The sequence below is a fragment of the Ambystoma mexicanum genome, chromosome 8, assembly GCF_040938575.1.
Source record: "Ambystoma mexicanum isolate Mex_15411 chromosome 8, UKY_AmexF1_1, whole genome shotgun sequence".
Classification (NCBI taxonomy): Eukaryota; Metazoa; Chordata; class Amphibia; order Caudata; family Ambystomatidae; genus Ambystoma; species Ambystoma mexicanum.
The window spans coordinates 682,727,147-682,739,540 of record NC_090929.1 but is presented as its reverse complement, the minus strand read 5'-3'; positions in this window follow the sequence as shown (position 1 = coordinate 682,739,540).

Below are 12,394 nucleotides of genomic sequence, written 5' to 3'. Positions count from 1 at the left end.
AGCAATTGTGAGAAAGGATATTGACAGCAGTGAAGGGGTAATATGGTGAAATGAAGAAAAGGAGGCAAAGGCAGAATTGTATACACAACGAAGGGGGCGTGACAGGTAGCAGGAAGGCCAATCAGAAGGGCAGAAGACTTGTCAATATGAGAGAAGGTTAGAGAAATGATGTTTAGTAGCATTAAAAGACAAGAAAGAAGGAGCATGACGGATGTATTAGAGATGAAAGCAGAAGGCACAAGCAATATTAACGATAACAATGTAAAGAGCAGCCATGGCCTAGAACTGACTAAAAATGCCAGACATTGTATTGTATTGTATTGTATTGTATTGTATTGTATTTATTGTGTTTATTTCGCGCTTTAACATGATGAAATGATGAGAAAGGATGCGAAGCCATTCCAGAGACTGGTTCTAAAATGTTGTAGAAGGGGCAAACAAACAATGACTATTATATCACAGACTGCCAGAGTCGTATTCATTGGATCCTTAAATTTGAATACATCTGCTTCAAAGGAATAGGTTCTAAATTAATCTGAAACAGAAAATCAGTATTTTACAATCTGCTACCGTTAGAAATCGTCAGCGTAATAATATCTACAAGTCATCCAGAGGTTTTTCTGGATTTATCTGTGTAATTATGGCCATTTGTATCCCCCATTATACAGAGGGGGTGGGAGGGTTACCCCTACTGTGTCTACCTTCCTACTCTTGCCTTCTGCCCTTTACAAATGTTACATTTATAACCGTTTAGCAGTTTCGCCTTTGTTCAATGTTTTTGGATTGAGGTAATTGAGTAAGACGCCATTTAAATAGGTACTTCCAGAAGTTGGTACGAAAAAGAAGGTGGGTGAGGCGCGCACTCCCAGTCCTGGTCAATTGAACCTGTTGTAAAAAATAAGTAGCTGGGTCAAATCCCAAAATGGACAAAAATTCACAGGGTTAGATCCCTTCTGCTGCAATTCAGGTACTTAGTAATAACAGGGTTAGATCCCTTGCTGCAAATCAGGTACTCAGTAATAACAGGGTTAGATCCCTCGGCTGCATTTCTGTGGTCTGTAGTTGTTCTCCTCCTAGCGCTTTCTTATCTCAAATAATCATCAGGGAGGCTGTTGAGCAGGTGTGTCTAATTAGACTCAAAGGATTCTGGTAGCTGTAGTGAAAACGTTTTATTCTGTTCAGGTGACCAGCAAACGACACCCCTCCAAAGCACAAGTCCTTCCCAAATTTGGGGGAGGGGAGAGAACCATCTTTATGATTCTCCAAAGTGGGGCACAGTCACCCTGTGGCGCTGCCTCTGGAGCCCGGGACTCCCATAGCATTCAGTACAAAAAAGAAGGTGGGTGAGGCGCGCACTCCCGGTCCTGGTCAATTGAACTTGTTGTAAAAAATAAGTAGCTGGGTCAAATCCCAAAATGGACAAAAATTCACAGGGTTAGATCCCTTCTGCTGCAATTCAGGTACTTAGTAATAACAGGGTTAGATCCCTTGCTGCAAATCAGGTACTCAGTAATAACAGGGTTAGATCCCTCGGCTGCATTTCTGTGGTCTGTAGTTGTTCACCTCCTAGCGCTTTCTTATCTCAAATAATCATCAGGGAGGCTTTTGAGCAGGTGTGTCTAATTAGACTCAAAGGATTCTGGTAGCTGTAGTGAAAACGTTTTTTTCTGTTCAGGTGACCAGCAAACGACACCCCTCCAAAGCACAAGTCCTTCCCAAATTTGGGGGAGGGGAGAGAACCATCTTTATGATTCTCCAAAGTGGGGCACAGTCACCCCGTGGCGCTGCCTCTGGAGCCCGGGACTCCCATAGCATTCAGTACAAAAAAGAAGGTGGGTGAGGCGCGCACTCCCGGTCCTGGTCAATTGAACCTGTTGTAAAAAATAAGTAGCTGGGTCAAATCCCAAAATTGACAAAAATTCACAGGGTTAGATCCCTTCTGTATGCCCAGACACTTCAAGCTATAATTACTTTGTTAACGTTGGTCTACCATAGGGTCCACAATGTCCCGGAGCCATTGCTAAACTAAATTTATGAAGATATGACCATACAGTTGCCATTTTGATCAAACTGCTTTCTCGATCAATTAGTGTACCACTGAATTTAGGCATTTAAAGATGCCAACTATGAACATGGTAGGTTGCATAGAACCTGTTCTGTTGCATACTACTGTATTGCCGAGATCACAAATAAGTTATACTGCTATTTTGGGGACAGCAATCTATTCAGCTATAGAGGCTAAAAACCGGATCTGGAAAACAGAATTCTATAATTGATCAAGTGAGAAATGGTTCTGAGATGTTGACAAAGGGCCTCCTCATGAGTTGGGCGGTATGCCGGCAACAATTGTGTCGGGACACCGCCCAAAGCAATTAACATTCAATAATCGGTCCAGATCCCTAGTTGTGGTGGCACTGTTAGTCCCCATTTGTCCATAGAACTCTGTGGGGTTTTTCAGCGGTAATAGCACCGGAAATGGGCGGAAAGCTAGAGATTTACCTCCAGGCTGGAGGTAAATCTCCAGCTTTCGGGTATTCATAGGTTTGATGGATATTTGTACGCAAACGAGCAAGTGAAGGTTTAACCAAGTGTGTAATGTGTTAACCAATTGTTTTGCATTAAAAGTGTGCATGGTTTTTAGATGTGAAAAAAAATAAAAATAAAAAAATAAAGCAAGCTAATGAACAAAAACCTGTGAATTGAAATAAGCAGTATTATCGAATGAATTAATGAACAACAGCTTTTTCCTTTCCTTTTTATAGTCGGCTGCACAAGAGGAGTTAACTGCATTTGTCCGATCCCAGGTTTGATCAATATCAAAGAATACATGCTTTTTTAGAAGCGGTATGCATACATTGTAGTCTTTTGAGCTAATCTCCATACCCACAATTAATTTCTAAGGGCTATGAACTATTGGATAGCTACTGGGTGGCAGTGTGGCCTATAAACTCAAATTATCTTTTCTACACCAAAGTATTCTGAGGATAATGGGGATTTGAAAATGTACAGGCTTGTAGTCAAGTAAAGTCAAATAAATGTATTTCAGATTTCTTCACTTAGTATACAATCAGATAGAAAATAACACTCCTAAATAAACAATAAAACCCAATTATAATCATCACGCCCCACCAATAATAAATAATTAAAACAAACCATTTGGGTCAGCTCTGATGTCCATAAATACCCAAACCCACTATTGTCCTGTGTTGTGCATGATGTACAATCTCCTCTTTACGGCTCAACATTGAAATTCTTTTAGGTGATATAAAAATTGGGCATCCTCAGAGTTCAGTATAGCCGATATAGCTTCCTGAACAGACCTAATGTGATGACCTTGCAAGTATGGTTTTAGCCATTGCTTCCTCGCGTACGATATTGCAGGCAAAGCAGAAGAAAATGGGACAGATCCTCATCCACCCCCATATGCTAATGGCATTTACCTGAAACCTTCAGCCAGCTCCTCCTTTTAAACAGGGGAAGTACATTTAGAGGGGTCAACATTAACAACCTCCTACTTTCTGGTAAGTTTAATTTGTCAATAGGGCGGGCCATCTTAAAACTCTTCAGGTCTGTGTACAAAGGCAAATAGGGTAGAGATTTCGGGACCGATTCATAGAAAAGTGTGCATTAATCCTGCAAAGGCCCGTGCCAAGAACGACACTGCGTGAGTTTGCATGCCAAGGTTCTTCAGTGCGCTCCGCATATTCATGAAATTGTCAGCGCAAAGGAACGGTATACGCAAGTGGCGGCTGGAATGCCCCAACACGCACCCACGCAAAGCAAAAACAGCCAGAACCAGCTACCTTTGCTTGCTCCCCAGGCGTGTATACATGCACACTAAATATAGTGCGTGAAGTCCCCCACAAACAGGCCTGCATCGGGGTGGTCCCTGCGCTGGGTCCCCTGTATCTGTCATGGGCAACCCAACAACATGCGTACGATTAATTGGAACTCATGTAAAACTCAGAAAATCTGCATGCGAACCCCTGTAAACCATTTCTGCACCCAATGCGTATGTGCACCCCTAAGTTACATCTGAACCCCATACACGCACCCTAAATCTCACACCCGATATTACCTCTGCGCAATTAATCCTTTGCGCAAGTGTCTGTTTGCCTTCCTTCGGGTGGCGGATAGTATGAGGGCTTTATGTGGCCATTTCCCTGCCAAGAGATTTCGCGATCAGCTCCTTGAATATGTATCGTTCCATGCAATAGTGGACAAGCAATGGACTGCCTGCAGCCAGTCCCTCGTAATGCCCACTTTCTCGCATGTTCTTCCCCATTTTCTGTGTTCTGCCACCTTCCCAGCCACGACCATGCTCTGTGCGGTGTCTCGTGCAAAGCACTCAGCCTTTTGCAGGGGCGTTGCAGGCTGCCGCTAAATCCACGCAAGGCCGAGGACAATCCTATGCATTCAATTCCATGAATCAACTAACGGGATTTTGCACGCAGTTTGGCACGCAAGTTCCCTATTTCCAGCGCAAATAATTCCATGAATCGGGCCCAAAGTTTTTGTTACATCGTACTCCAAGGCCTTTTTCCTAGTCCAGATTTGGATGTGTGCCTTGTGTTGCTTCAAAATACCCTTAACCGGGTTATTTTCAGATGCTGTGAAAAACTCCTGCCAAAGGCTGCTCCCAAGTCTGTACAGCTCATATTTGGCCATGCCTGGTAGGATAACAATCTGGACTGCGCTAATAGTTCCACTCTCTGAAGCCCAAGCTCAATCATTAGTGCACTGCCTGGGCTACCGGGAAGTAGGCCCAGTAATTGCCTCAGAATCCTGTCCTGTACTACCTCCAGAGTTTACAGTCCTGATGTCCCCACACATACATCCTTGTATGTGTGAACTATGTATGCTTCATATACACTTACACACGCGCATTTGTATGACATTATGGGTTTTCTCGTACATTTTCTTATGCTACATTAGTAAATGCATGAGATGCCCAGACAATGAGTGAAATATCTAGGTTGTAGGTTTAAATAATTGTGTTTTGGTTCAAATAAAGATTTGCTCATACATTGTGGCCATTCCTACACACGTTATGCCAAAACTGGCTTGATTGGTGCATTTGCGATTTTACCACATTAAATGGCAGATTCATACTAATGCACCATAAGTGCTCAGATAAGGGTAGATGTTCATGCCTGGATGTTTGCGAATACCCTATTATAACTTGATACTTTTCACTTAACAGCTGGTGAACACACCTTCACAGTGACTGACTGGCAACTCAATCGCCAGGTTCTGTATGTCAATCGGCATTTTCATGTTGCACCCTTGGCAAAGGTCACTTTTTTAACACTAGTTGGGTTGAAGATGTGCATACATTAGACACATGTATGGTGACCGTTAACAGAGCGTGATATATGCATTCAACACATTTTTGCAAAGCCGTCAGTAGATTTCTCTATGAATTCGATGGCGGCAATGGGATTTTCATCGGTGAGTTAACATCAATGAGTTAGCGCTTTGTGTCACATTATTGTTCAGGAGGCCGCCTATTTTCAGGGTCTGCATGAAGGTAGACGGAGCACAATGGGGCCAAACTGTGGGGAACTCAAGTCTACCTTGGCTCATAACTACTGGTTGATTAGATTCCAATTCCATGGAGGGAAGAGATTTGTCTGTCTTTGACCCATATTCCTGTCTGCACCCTAATTGTATACCTGGTTGTTGTGGGTCGAGATGCCAAACTCTCAGCTCCAACACTTGCTTGAACAGCGTGGTTCATGGTATCTATGCAACATCCCGGATTGAATCAGTGTAGTGGATGAAGGTCCCAAGGCCTGCTCACAACATGCAGGTGCTATAGTTAGTTTTGGGAGATCTGGGTAGAGTTTCAAAACTCCCTGTTATGTCTGTGTTGAATTACCTATTTTTCTCGCCAAATCCTTGCCTTTACTTGCTTTTCAAAGCTGCATTAAACACAACCATCCCAGCCCTCCCTAATTCTCATACTAATTCTAAACACAAACCATCCACGTGCAGATACGGTCTGTTTCCATCAGAGCTCCCTAAACTTACACCAACACCTATGATGCACACAGTACTCCTTTTAACCTGCCATAACTGTCTGAAGGAAAAGGGTATGGACAAATAAACAATTAGGGCACATTTGAGAGAGTAGAGGTCACAACCTGTGTATCTCCAGATGTTGTGAACTAATACTACCATGACTCCTTACCATTGACTATGCTGGCTAGGTCTGATGCGAGTTATAGTGCAAAACATCTGGAGACAGAAATGTTGCAGACCCATTGTTACATAATCAGTGGGAGTTAGAGGTGGACGTCTGAGCATAAGAATGATACACACGTTCTGGGATTTCCATGCATTAAGAGAAGAGATTGAGACAAGAGACTGAGGGCCATATTATGAGTGTGAAGTAGTCAAGAAGTATCTCCTCACAATTCTGCGCTCAGTAGCCTGTCTTTTTCTTTCAGACAGATGTTACCATACACAAGTTGGTGTGTTGACAGTTAAGTTTTAATTTAGATTACATTCCCAGGAATATTTTCTCATATTCCTTTGTTACAAATATATCAGTATGTGACTTGGGTGACATCTTAGATAAGTTACATATAGTTGTTATGCATGGGCCAACAATAACCTTTGGCACGCATGCTATGTTTTGCTAATCCTATGGCTTTTTCTAGGCTCAGTTGACTAGTATCTGTCACAGCAGTGTGTGGTCAACCGATTAACAGTGTTACATTAAGTCTTTACTCAGGGACGTCATTTCACCAAAATGCTTGGGGTAGCGCATGTGACATCACATGACCCATCAAAGGAAGTGATGTCATTTGACCCCGCCCCAAAGTGATATCGCGCGTAGCGATGGAACACGACATTTCACCCGTTGACAAAACAGGAAGTGGCATCACATAGCATTGTACACTACAAAAAATATAGTTACAATATCACTATGTGATGTACATTCATACAAGAATGGATCGCCATATGTATCATTAAGATCAGTGTGTATAGGCCTATATTACCAAATTACTGTTTGTGCAAGCAGACGTCCATGACCAAATGATAATGATGTGTTATTAGATAACACTTAGGCTTAAGCGCTTTATATAGAAGAAATATACACCCAATATCACCCAACCTGTGTTGGAACTCATTTATCGACCTCAGAAGGATGAAAGGCTGAGTGAGGCATTTAAGAACAGACTAAATCAGTGACTCACCCCCTGAAGTGTGCCTGAAATAAACATTTAATGAGCCCAGCAATTATTGTATAGAATTCCAGAAAGAGACATTATTTGGTATTCCTATTCTTTCTCATTTAGGGTCAGTGCTGAAAGTGTTAGACTTGTGGCATTCCTGTTGTTATTTTTCTTCTTTTTTTTAAGGGGCCTGAACAAGAAAGCCAGCCACCCCAGAAATAAAGAGCCACAGCCCAAGAGCTTCAATTACAAACATTTTTTTTAGAGGTCGCAAGGGAGACCACAGAGGTCGCAAGGGAGACCACAGAGGTCGCAGTTGCGACGTCTGGCGACACCCAAAGACATCCCTGCCTTTACTGATTAGAGGTTGTTCATTAGTTGCTTAAATCATGTCATGGTATTACATTACCTTCACATTTGAAAAAACGCACACCATTGTAATTGATATGCACGGTTTTGTTCCATCTATGGGAGGGATTGAGAAAAATTACAGTTAAACATGTGAGTTGAAGTCATGGCTGATTCTGTGTTTACACCTGTTTGGGTGTGTGACAATGGGTGGTGGTTAGTCTCTTTGTGCACCCAATTGTGGCAATGCATTCTGTGATGTGAGATGGGCATTTTGTGTAAAATGATTTAACGTGGAAATGTGTGTACTGTGTTCCAAAATGGCTCTAGGTCAGTTTGGTAATTGCCCCGCCACGTGTACAATCCATTGTGGCTATGGATTCGTAGTTGGAGCCCCCAGTGGGATAGTTATCCAGTTAATTGGGGCAGGTGAGGTATTAGTGTGGTGGGTTTTCGGTCGGTTGCACCCAAGTTTTTGCAGCGGGAGACACATTTGGTTAGGTGGTTGAGGTTTCCTGGTGGGTGACTGGTGCTGTATCTATTTTGCGGCTCGGACACCTGGTAATTACCTGTGTGCAGTCTGTTCCTGCTTTGTTAGATGTGCTTCGTTAGATGTGTTTTGATTGGAATGATAGTTTGTAAGGATCTTGGTTTCTAAACAACACATGCTGTGGTTTCTATCTGGGGGAAAATAATCCCCCTTATTCAGTGAGATCTCCCTTTTGTAAGTGACAACTTCAAATACTTAGGGACTGATTTACACAAATGTGGACCTAAAAAGATGACAAAGTAAATAATCGAGTATTCTTTCATATGCGAAACGAAGATTGCACGTATGAAGAGCACTGTAGAAAATGCATATCATTCAATAACTCTACAGATGCAGCAACGCAAGTAGATCAAGTAATCTTAGAAGCTGGCTATACGCAGTGAATAGACTGCAGGTGGAGCAGGCATTATATAGAAGCTGGACATTGGTGTCGCAATTTTAGTAAGCTCAAACCATGAAAAGAAGGACTGAAAGCTGTGTCGCAGCAGAGAATTATCTGGGAGAATGGAAGAATTGAGAAGGGCTGTCTGGCCCCATTTCAAGACTGAAGGCAGCAAGACTGGTTATCTATCCTTGAAGAACAGTGAACAGGAGAAGCTGAATTATTCATTGTTGAGGTGCAAAGAGAGAACAGCATGAGTGTCAAGTTAATTAATTGAAGAGAATTAAATGCTGCAAATGGGCCGAATTGCGGTCTCTAGTGACATGAGCCAAGGATGGAAATAGAAGTTGGGCACGCAGTTCCTGAACTATGATAAGGGTGTGCTTACACTCCCTTATATTCCAGAGATGAGAATACATTGCAAGGCCAAGTTCAAAGACAATCTTCATGGCAGAAGGCATGGGTGATGAGAGATGTTGAGCTAATTGGGAGGGGAGGTAAAGTCATGTTCACCTCCTGACACCTTGGGTATGTGCTTACATGCTGCCAGTGAGCCGAATGTTCCAGAAGTTCATGAGCGTGCCAACCAATTGTAGAAGGGCCTTATAGTTTGAGAGCCAATGGTGTACCGTGTCTCTAATAACTGTTGAAGATGACTTGCACTTGGGGTGGGCATGAGTTGTCCACCTGACTGTAGAGACCCAATCACAACCTGGCCCCTTATAGAAAGTTTACTTAGATGTTCCTCTTAAGACAGCCAAAACCCCCATAGGTTTTTTTTTATTTGCCACATAGTATGATGTCACGTATGATGGGTTTTTACTATAAAAGTGTTGTTTTTCATAAAAATGCTTTGAGAGAGCTTGTGCTACGTCAGTTGATGTCCGTTGTAACTCCTTGTTTTAGACTATTGATAATAAAACAGTAAACAAACTTTGTCATCTTCCTGGGTTGGTTTGATTATTTGGTGTAAAGAGTTACTCTGCCTCCCATCCAACTGAATGGCACGCTACCCGCCAAGGGCCATAAGCTCACTGTTGGCTATGAATTCATTAGAAAATAAAGTTGAGCGGCACAAAAGTTGGATTTATTACTATTGTTATCTTAACATGTAACATACTATGTATTTAAAAATAGGTATTTTTAAAATTAACTTTTTAAGGATGTTATGCCTGATTTACCCAAAAGATTGCCATTTTGTTAAGTGATATTGGACACACCTTTTATTGGAGCATTTCAAGTAGTCATATAACAATGATGTAGATATATTTTCAGATCAATTTATATTTTTAGTTTTAGTTTTTTGTACAGTGCCAGCTGTCCATCCAAAGCAGGATCTGGGCACCTTGGTAAGGGGCCAAGACAGGCAGATTGTGGTAGGTATTCTTTGGAGAACACGTTGGTCTTCTACAATTTATAGAAGGTCAATTGATCATTTGTGGATCTGAAGATCAAAGGAAGGTTGTTTGAGAGCAGAGCACCAAGATCATATGGAGGTTACAAAGGATTAGTGGTTAGGAGAATAGATGAGCCATGTTCATTTGAGGGAGACCATGAGGTTTCTGTGGTTAGATCTATGACTGATGAGTTTAAAATGTGCTACTTCTTTGATGACTATCAAGTAGATTGACTTGAGAATAGGGTTAATGTTCTTACTTCTAGGCCGATTTAGGAATACATGCACAGTGTGATCCTAGAAATTCCATAGCCATCGAAGTAGTCCAGTGCAGAGAAGATAGTACTGGCAACAATGGATACTTTCTAATGAAAGAATTTAAACACATTGGGCCTGATTTACAAACATGTTTTCAATGGGACTGTTCCATGTTAAAACATTTTTGGAAATTAGTCCCATTGTATCTCATTACGAGGTTGGCCGTGTGGGAAAAAATGGCAGTAATGTGGCAGCAATTCTGTTACCACTTCATTACTGTACCACCAAACTCTGAGTTTTTCCGTAGGGAGGTTGGTTTACCTCCAACAAGAAGTTGGAGTTAAAACGTCAACCCTAGCAACAAAAATGAGCAGAATTACTGCCAGGGGAATTATCGCTGGTTGCAATTCCACCAAAATCCCCATGGAGTCCTCTGAACTCGACAAAATGGGGAATTACGCCACCTACCACCACGTGTAATCCTGCAGTGAATCTGTTGCACCAACGGGAGGCAACAGTAATTCCATCTGGTGGTAGTTTGGCAGAATTACCATCAAACTACCGCAAACTCATAACGAGGGCCATAGATGCCGGATATGTGACCTAAGAGAAAGATAGTTTCCAGCCCAAGTAGTGTCTTTGTTGTGCAACGTGGAAACTAGAGTGGGTATATGTCTGAAGTATTGGTGCAATGGTTAAGAGGGGCTGGGTTTAAATTGTATGAGAGGTTTAGGAACCCCTGAGGCAGAAGCTGTTGTTGCACCTACAAGTGTTAACAAACAGCACAGAGTAGAACAGAACAGCCTCTCTTCTGTCTACCACAATTAGAACCTTACCTAGTAGAGATGCACTGATGCACTGATTTTTCTCACACCACTCTGGTGCTTCTCCTATGCAGCCCTTAAACTCACCCGTGGGATTGACTTTTCATTGCCATTTGGGACATTGTCCATGGTGGAGTGGTGCTACTCTTACAGGTGAAATGAGATTACACATGAGGCTAACTTGGAACAGAATCTCTGGGCCTCATTCCGAGTATGGCGGTAAGGGATAGCGGCCACCGCTAACGAGTGCGGTGGCGGTAATCCCTTACCGCCATACTCCGAGTTCCCTTTGCGCCATGGTGGTTTTAACACCTGCTCTTAGCAGGTGTTAAAAACCATGGCGCTAAGGGACCTTGATGTTAATTACGCCACCGTAATTTACGGTGGCGTAATTGACGCCTTCCCCACTCCCATTATGCCCTATGGGGCAAGAATGAGAATGGGGAAGGGTAAATGGGGATTGGGGAATTACCGCCCCGCCAACCTTGGAATGGGGCGGTAATTCCGCCATCCACCAAGGCGCTGCCGGTCCGGGTACGGCGTCAACCAAGGCGTTAATAGCGCCATTGGTTAGCGCCGTACTCGGAATGAGGCCCTCTGTGTTTTACTGTTAGTCGTATATCCCTATTTCACCATACTTAGAAGGAATGGACCTTAAAATGAATTTGTTTGCCAGACATTCCATTAGTTGAATATTGTGTCAGACACGGCACAGAGTGAAGGCATGTGGAAAAAGTGACCTTTTGCAATCTTCAGGCACTTGATCTTCACTTAATTATGCTATCGATTGATTGAGTCCTGACACATCGGTTAAAATAGATATTTGTTCTCGTCTGATTTTACGGCTTTCAAATTAAAATACAGCTGTGGCCATTGTCACTTCCCGTCTGCAGGGATACTGGGCTGCCACCTGGCAGCTCAGGGACGCGATCGATTGGAGAAGTGTCTTTTGCCCATTATCGAGGGCCTCCGTGGCACAGTTTTTATATTTGATGGTGAGACACCAGACAGAGGGAGGACACACCTTGTGCAAGCAGTGTACTACTGTGTTTTTATGCGCGATTGCATTAATTATATTTTACGAATAGAGTGTTCATTATAAAAGCAGGTAATCGAAACATACAGGTTATTGTATAGTGTGCCTGGAGTTTTGATTTAAGGCATAGATGGTATTAATTTTATTAGACACATTTTTGGAAATGTATATGTTGTTTAAACGTTGTTTTTGATTTGGTGATATGGTGATTATGGATCGTATCACGCACTGTGATTTCTTTGTTCTTTTATTCATATTTGTAGAATATTCATTCCAAGAGTATTAAACGTGTAAAATGTTTTATTTACAAAGCAAAAAACACAATAAATAAAAAAATAACCTGTTGTGTTGTTTGAAGAGCAGGAAAAATCATACTTCATTGGCGATGCAGATTAATTTCTCCATCACACTTCAGA